Here is a 9,312-nt window from a genome sequence, read left to right on the forward strand (position 1 = left end):
ATGGAAACGATACTCGATTTAAAAGCAAAAGTCACGGAACCCTTAGTATTTCATAGCGACGCAATTTCTGTGTTAATTCGCCAATGTGAGGGAGCGAGGGATGCAGTAAAGAAGGAATTGTGCATCGGAAAGGAGGTAGTCTTACCCCAAAAGGAAATCCTGTCGTTTCCATGGAAACGTTACTCGATTTAGATGCAAGAGTCACGGAACCCATAGTATTTCATAGCGACGCAATTTAGGTGTTAATTCGGCAATGTAAGGGAGCGAAGGATGCAGTGAAGTAGGAATTGTGCATCGGAAAGAAGACAGTCGTATCCCAAAAGAAACACCTGTCGTTTCCATAGTAACGTAACTCGATTTAGAAGGAGAAGTCATAGAACCCATAGTATTTCATACCGACGTAATTTCTGTGTTAATTCATCATTGTGAGGGAGCGAGGTATGCAGTAAAGAAGGAATAGTGCCTCGGAAAGGAGATAGTCGTATCCCAAAAGAAAATCCTGTCGTTAACATAGATACGTAACTCGAATTAGAGGGAGATGACATACTACCCACAGTATCACATAGCGAAGCAATTTCTGTGTTGATTCGTCAATCTGAGAGAGCGAGAGATGCAGGAGAGAAGGAATAGTGCATCGGAAAGGAGATACTCGTATCCCAAAAGAAAATCCTGTCGTTTCCATAGAAACGTAACTCGAATTAGGTAAAGATGGTGTACAACATATAGTATTTCATAGCGACGCAATTTCTGTGTTAATTCGTCAATGTGTCGGAGCGAGGGATGCAGTAAAGAAGGTACAGTGCATCGGAAAAGAGATAGTCGTATCCCAAAAGAAAATCCTGTCGTTTCCATAGTAACGTTACTGGTTTTTACAAGGAGATGACATACTACCCATAGTATCTCATAGCGACGCAAATTCTGTGTTGATTCGTCTATCTGAGGGAGCGAGAGATGCAGGAGAGAAGGAATAGTGCATCGGAAAGGAGATACTCGTATCCCAAAAGAAAATCCAGTCGTTTCCACAGAAACGTAACTCGAATTAGAAGGAGATGTCGTACAACTCATAGTATTTCATAGCGCCGCAATTTCTCTGTTAATCCGTCAATGTGAGGGAGCGAGGGATGCAGTAAAAAAGGAATAGTGCATCGGAAAGGAAATAGTGGCTTCCCAAAAGGAAATCCTGTCGTTTCCATTGAGACGTTCTTCGATTTAGAAGGAGATGTCATAGAACCCGTAGCATTTCATAGCGACGCAATTTCTGTGTTATTTCGTTTTTGTCAGGGAGCGAGGGATGCAGTAAAGAAGGAACAGTGAAACGGAAAGGAGATAGTCGTATCCCGAGAGAAAATCCTGTCGTTTCCATAGAAAAGTTACTCAATTTAGGAGGAGATGTCACAGAACCCGTTGTATTTCATAACGACGCAATTTCTGTGTTAATTCGTCATTGTGTGGTGTTGAGATATGCAGTAAAGAAGGAATACTGAATCGGAAAGGAGGTAGTCTTACCCCAAAAGGAAATCCTTTCGATTTCAAAGGAACGTTACTCGATTTAGAAGCAAAAGTCACGGAACCCATAGAATTTCATAGCGACGCAATTTCTGTGGCAATGCCTCAATGCGAGGGAGTGAGGGATGGAGTAAAGCAGGAATAGTGCAACGGAAAGTATATACTTGTATGAGAAAGAATATCCTGTCGTTTCCATAGAAACGTTACTCGAAATACAAGGAGATGTCATAGAACACATTGTATTTCATAGCGACACAATTTCTGTGACAATTGGTCAATGTGAGGGCGCCAGGAGTGCAGTAATGAAGGATTAGTGCATCGGAAAGGAGATACTCGTATCCCAAAAGAAAATCCTGTCGTTTCCATAGAAACGTAACTCGAAATTGAAGGAGATGTCGTAGAACACATAGTATTTCATAGCAACGCAATATCTGTGTTAATTCGTCAATGTGAGGGTGTGAGAAGTGCAGTAAAGAAGGAATGCTGCAGCGGAAAGGACATGCTCGTATCCCAAAAGATAATCCTTTCGTTTCCATAGAAACATTACTCGATTTAGAAGGAGATGTCATAGTACCCATAGTATTTAATTGCGACGTAATTTCTGTGGTAAATCGTCAATGTGAGGGAGCGAGAGATGCAGTAAACAAGGAATAGTGCATCGGAAAGGAGATAGTCTTATCCCAAACGGATATCCTGTCGTTTCCATAGAAACATTACTCGATTTAGAAGCAGAAGTCATGGAACACATAGTATTTCATAGCGACGCAATTTCTGCGTTAATGCGTTGATGTGAGGGAGTGAGGGATGCAACAATGTATTACTAGTGCATCGGAAAGGAGCTACTCGTATCCCAAAATAAAATCCTGTGTTTCCATAGAAACGTTTCTCAATTTAGAAGATGTCATACAACCCATAGTATCTCATAGCGACGCAAATTCTGTGTTATTTCGTCAATGTGAGGGAGCGAGGGATGCAGTAAATTAGGAATAGTGCATCGGAAAGGAGTTTCTCGCACCCCAAAAGAAATTACTGTCGTTTCTATTGAAACGGTACTCGATGTAGAAGGAGATGTCATAGAACCCATAGTATATCATATCCCCGCAATTTTTGTGTTAATTCGTCAATGTGAGGTATTGAGGTATGCAGTAAAGAAGGAATACCGAATCGGAAAAGAGATAGTCGTATCCCAAAAGAAAATCCCGTCGTTTCTATAGAAACGTTACTCGATTCAGAAGGAGAAGTCTTAGAACCCATAGTATTTCATAGAGACGCAATTTCTGTGTTAATTCGTCAGTGTGAGGGAGCGAGAGATGCAGGAGAGAAGGAATTGTGCATCGGAAAAGAGATATTCGTATCCCAAAAGTAAATCCTGTCGTTTTCATAGAAACGTAACTCGAATTAGAAGGAGATGACATACTACCCATACTATCTCATAGCGACGCAATTTCTGTGTTGATTCGTCAATGTGAGAGAGCGAGAGATGCAGGAGAGAAGGAATAGTGCATCGGAAAGTAGATACTCGTATCCCAAAAGAAAATCCTGTCGATTCCATAGAAACGTAACTCGAATTAGGTGGAGATGTCGTACAACATATAGTATTTCATAGCGACGCAATTTCTGTGTTAATTCGTCAATGTGTGGGAGCGAGGGATGCAGTAAAGAAGGTATAGTGCATCAGAAAGGAGATAGTCGTATCCCAAAAGAAAATCCTGTCGTTTCCATAGTAACGTTACTCGTTTTACATGGAGATGACATACTACCCATAGTATCTCATAGCGACGCAAATTCTGTGTTGATTCGTCTATGAGGGAGCGAGGGATGCAGTAAAGAAGGAATAGTGCATCGGAAAGGAGATAGTCGTATCCCAAAAGAAAATCCTGTTGTTTCCATAGCAACTTTATTCGATTTACAAGGAGATGTCATAGAACCCATAGAATTTGATAGCGACGCAATTCCTTAGTCAATTCGTCAATGTAGGGGTGCGAAGGATGCAGAAAAGAAGGAATAGTGCATCGGAAAAGGAGATAGTCGTATCCCAAAAGAAAATCCTGTTGTTTCCATAGCAACGTTATTCGATTTACAAGGATATGTCATAGAACCCATAGAATTTGATAGCGACGCAAATCCTTTGTCAATTCGTCAATGTGGGGGTGCGAGGGATGCAGTAAAGAAGGAATAGTGCGTCGGAAAGGAGATACTCGTATCCCAAAAGAGAATCCTGTCGTTCCCATAGTAATGTTCCTCGATTTACAAGGAGAAGTCATAAAACACATAGTATTTCATAGCGACGCAATTTCTGTGTTAAGTCGTCAGTGTGGGGAAGAGAGGAATCCAGTTAAGAATTAATAGTACATCGGAAAGGAGATACTTGTATCCCAAAAGAAAATCCTGTCGTTTGCATAGATATTTTACTCCATGTAGAAGGAGATGCCATCGAACACATAGTACATCATAGCGACATAATTTTTGTGTTAATTCGTCAATATGATCAAACGAGGGATACAGAAAAGAAGGAATAGAGCATCGGAAAGGAGATAGTCGTATCCCAAAAGAAAATCCTGTCGTTTCCATTGAAACGTTACTCGATTTAGAATGAGATGTCATGGAACACATAGTTTTTCATAACGCCGCAATTTCTGTGTTAAGTCGTCAGTGTGGGGGAGAGTGGAATCCAGTAAAGAATTAATAGTACATCGGAAAGGAGATACTTGTATCCCAAAAGAAAATCCTGTCGTTTCCAATGAAACGCTACTCGATTTAGAAGGAAATGTCACAGAACGCATAGTATTTCATAGCACCGCAATTTCTGTGTTAATTCGTCAATGTGAGGGAGCGAGGGATGCAGTAAACAAGGAATAGTGCATCGGAAAGGTGATACTGGTATCCCAAAAGAAAATCCTGTCATTTCCAAAGAAACGTTACGCGATTTAGAAGGAGATGCATAGAACGCAACGTATTTCATTGCAAGGCAATTTCTGTGTTAATTCGTCTATGTGAGGGAGAGAGGGATGCGGTAAGGAAGGAATAGTGCATCGGAAAGGAGATAATCGTATCCCACAAGAAAATCCTGTCGTTTTCATAGAAATGTTACATGATCTAGATGGATATGACATACAAAGCATAGCACTTCATAGCGATGCAATTTCTGTGTTAATTCGTCAATGTGAGGGAGCGATGGATGCTGTAAAGAAGGAAAATTGCATCGGAAAGGAGATACTCGTATCCCAAAAGAAAACCTGTCGTTTCCATAGAAACGTTACTCGATTTAGATTGAGATGTCATAGAACACACAGTATTTCATAGCGACGCTATTTCTGTGATAATTCGTCAATGTGAGGGAGCGACGGCTGCAGTAAAGAAGGAATAGTGCACGGAAAGGAGATACTCGTATCCCAAAAGTAAATCCTGTCGTTTGCATTGAAACGTTACTCGATTTAGAAGGAGATGTCGTAGAGCCCATAGTATTTCTTTGCGACGCAATTTCTGTGTTAATTCGTCAATGAGAGGGTGCGGGGGATGCAGTATAGAAGGAATACTGCATCGGAAAGGAGACACTCGTATGCCAACCGAAAATCCAGGGTTTTTTATAGAAACGTTACTCGATTTAGAAGGAGAAGTCATTGAACCCATAGTACTTCATAGCGATGTAATTTCTGTTTTAACTCGTCAATGTCAGGGCGAGAGGGATGTAGTAAAGGAGGAATAGTGCATCGGAAAGGAGTAACTCATATCCCAAAAGAAAATCCTGTCTTTTCCATAGAAACGTTACTCGAATTAGAAGGTGATATCATAGAACCCACAGTATTTCATAGTTACTCAATTTCTGTGTTAAAACGTCAATGTGAGAGAGCGAGGGATGCAGTAAAGAAGGAATAGTGCATCTGGAAGGAGATACTCGCATCCCAACAGAAAATCCTGCATTTTCCAAAGAAATGTTACTCGGTTTAGAAGGAGAGGTCATACGACCCATAGTATTGCATAGCGACGCAATTTCTGTGTTATTTCGTCAATGCGAGGGAGCGAGGGATGCAGTAAAGAAGGAATAGTGCATCGGAAAGGAGATACTCGTATCCCAAAAGAGAATCCTGTCGTTTCCATAGAAACGTAACTCGATTTAATGGGAGAAGAAATAGAACGCATAGTATTTCATAGCGACGCAAGTTCTGTGTTAATTCGTCCATGTGATGGAGCGAAGGATGCAGTAAAGAAGGAATAGTGAATCGGAAAGGAGATACGCGTATCCCAAAAGAAAATCCTTTCGTTTCCATTGAAACGTTCCTCGATTTAGAAGGAGCAGTCATTAAACCCATAGTATTTCATAGCGACGCAATTTCTGTGTTAATTCGTCAATGTAAGGGAGCGAGGCATGCAGTAAAGAAGTAATAGTGCATCGGAAAGGAGATACTCGCATCCCAACAGAATATCCTGCATTTTCCATAGGAACTTTACTCGGTTTAGAAGGAGAGGTCATACAATCCATAGTATTGCATATCGACATGATTTCTGTGTTATTTCGTCAATGTGAGGGAGTGAGTAATGCAGTAAAGAAGGAATAGTGCATCAGAAAAGAGATACTCGTATCCCAAAAGAAAATCCTGTCTGTTTTATAGGGACGTTACTCGATTTAAAAGGAGACGTCATTGAACCCATAGTATTTAATAGCCACGCAATTTCTGTGATAATACGTCAATGTGAGGGAGCGAGGGATGCAGTAAATTAGGAATTGGGCGCCGGAAAGGAGTTTCTCGTATCCAAAAAGGATATCCTGTCATTTCCATAGAAACGATATTCGATTTTGAAGGAGATGTCACAGAACCCGTAGTTTTTCATAGCGACGCAATATCTGTGTTAATTCGTCAATGTGAGAGAGCGAGGGATGCAGTATGGAAGGAATAGTGCATCGGAAAGGAGAATCTCGTATCCCAAAAAAAATTCCTCTCGTTTCCATAGAAACGTTACTCGATTTAGATGGAGATGTCATAGAACCCATTGTATTTCATAGTGACGCAATTTCTGTGTTAATTCGTCAATGTGAAGGTGCGAGGGATGCAGTAAAGAAGGAATAGTGCATCGGAAAGGAGATAGTCGTATCCCAAAAGGAAATCCTGTCGTTACCATTGAAACCGTTACTCGAATTAGAAGGAGATGTCATAGAACCCACAGTATTTCATAGCGACTTAATCTCTGTGTTAAAACGTAAATGTGTGGAAGCGAGGGATGCAGTAAAGAAGGAATAGTGCATCTAAAAAGGAGATAGTCGTATCCCAAATGAAAATCCTTCATTTTCTATAGAAATGTTACTCGATTTAGCAGGAGAAGTCATAGAACCCATAGTATTTCATAGCGACGCAATTTCTGAATTAATTCGTCAATGTGAGGGTGCGAGGGATGCAGTAAAGAAGGAATAGTGCATCGGAAATGAGATCCTCGTATCCCAAAAGAAAATCCTGTCGTTTCCATTGAGACGTTACTCGATTTAGAAGGAGAAGTCACAGAACGCATAGTATTTCATAGCGACGCAATTTCTGTGTTAATTCGTCTATGTGATGGAGCGAAGGACGCAGTAAAGAAGTAATAGTGCATCGGAAAGGAGATACTCGTATCTGAAACGAAAATCCTGTCGTTTCCATAGAAACGTTACTCGATTTAGAACAAGATGTCAAAGAATCCATAGTATTTCATAGCGACGCAATTTCTGTGTTAAAACGTCAATGTGAGGGAGCGAGGGATGCAGTAAGGAAGGAATAGTGCATCGGAAAGGAGATACTCGTATCCCAAAAGAAAATCCTTTCATTTCCATAGAAACGTTGCTCGATTTAGAAGGGAATGTCATAGAAACCACAGTATTTCATAGCGACTTAATTTCTGTGTTCATTCGTCAATGTGAGGGACCGAGGGATGCAGTAAAGAAGGATTAGTGCATCGGAAAGGAGATGGTCGTATCCCAAAAGAAAATCCTGTCGTTCCCATAGTAACGTTACTCGATATACACTCCTGGAAATGGAAAAAAGAACACATTGACACCTGTGTGTCAGACCCACCATACTTGCTCCGGACACTGCGAGAGGGCTGTACAAGCAATGATCACACGCACGGCACAGCGGACACACCAGGAACCGCGGTGTTGGCCGTCGAATGGCGCTAGCTGCGCAGCATTTGTGCACCGCCGCCATCAGTGTCAGCCAGTTTGCCGTGGCATACGGAGCTCCATCGCAGTCTTTAACACTGGTAGCATGCCGCGACAGCGTGGACGTGAACCGTATGTGCAGTTGACGGACTTTGAGCGAGGGCATATAGTGGGCATGCGGGAGGCCAGGTGGACGTACCGCCGAATTGCTCAACACGTGGGGCGTGAGGTCTCCACAGTACATCGATGTTGTCGCCAGTGGTCGGCGGAAGGTGCACGTGCCCGTCGACCTGGGACCGAACCGCAGCGACGCACGGATGCACGCCAAGACCGTAGGATCCTATGCAGTGCCGTAGGGGACCGCACCGCCACTTCCCAGCAAATTAGGGACACTGTTGCTCCTGGGGTATCGGCGAGGACCATTCGCAACCGTCTCCATGAAGCTGGGCTACGGTCCCGCACACCGTTAGGCCGTCTTCCGCTCACGCCCCAACATCGGGCAGCCCGCCTCCAGTGGTGTCGCGACAGGCGTGAATGGAGGGACGAATGGAGACGTGTCGTCTTCAGCGATGAGAGTCGCTTCTGCCTTTGTGCCAATAATGGTCGTATGCGTGTTTGGCGCCGTGCAGGTGAGCGCCACAATCAGGACCGCATACGAGCGAGGCACACAGGGCCAACACCCGGCATCATGGTGTGGGGAGCGATCTCCTACACTGGCCGTACACCACTGGTGATCGTCGAGGGGACACTGAATAGGGCACGGTACATCCAAACCATCATCGAACCCATCGTTCTACCATTCCTAGACCGGCAAGGGAACTTGCTGTTCCAACAGGACAATGCACGTCCGCATGTATCCCGTGCCACCCAACGTGCTCTATAAGGTGTAAGTCAATTACCCTGACCAGCAAGATCTCCGGATCTGTCCCCCATTGAGCATGTTTGGGACTGGATGAAGCGTCGTCTCACGCGGTCTACACGTCCAGCACGAACGCTGGTCCAACTGAGGTGCCAGGTGGAAATAGCATGGCAAGCCGTTCCACAGGACTATATCCAGCATCTCTACGATCGTCTCCATGGGAGAATAGCAGCCTGCATTGCTGCGAAAGGTGGATATACACTGTACCAGTGCCGACATTGTGCATGCTCTGTTGCCTGTGTCTATGTGCCTGTGGTTCTGTCAGTGTGATCATGTGATGTATCTGACCCCAATAATGTGTCAATAAAGTTTCCCCTTCCTGCGACAATGAATTCACGGTGTTCTTATTTCAATTTCCAGGAGTGTGGAAGAAGAGGTCATGGAACCCATTGTATTTCATAGCGACGCAATTTCTGTGTTAAATCGTCAATGTGAGGGAGCGAAGGATGCAGTAAAGACGGAATAGTGCATCGGATAGGAGATACTCGTATTACAAAGGAAAATCCTGTCGTTTCCATTGAAACGTTACACGATTTAGACGGAGAAGTCATAGAATGCATAGTATTTCATGACGACGGAATTTCTGTGTTAATTCGTCTATGTGATGGGGCGAGGGATGCAGTAAAGAAGGAATAGTGCATCGGAAAGGAGATAGTGATATCGCAAAAGAAAATGCTGTCGTTTCCACAGAATCGTTACTCGAATTAGAAGGAGATGTCGTAGAACACATAGTATTTCATAGCGACGCAATTTCTGTGTT

The sequence above is a fragment of the Schistocerca americana genome, unplaced genomic scaffold, assembly GCF_021461395.2.
Source record: "Schistocerca americana isolate TAMUIC-IGC-003095 unplaced genomic scaffold, iqSchAmer2.1 HiC_scaffold_14, whole genome shotgun sequence".
NCBI lineage: Eukaryota > Metazoa > Arthropoda > Insecta > Orthoptera > Acrididae > Schistocerca > Schistocerca americana.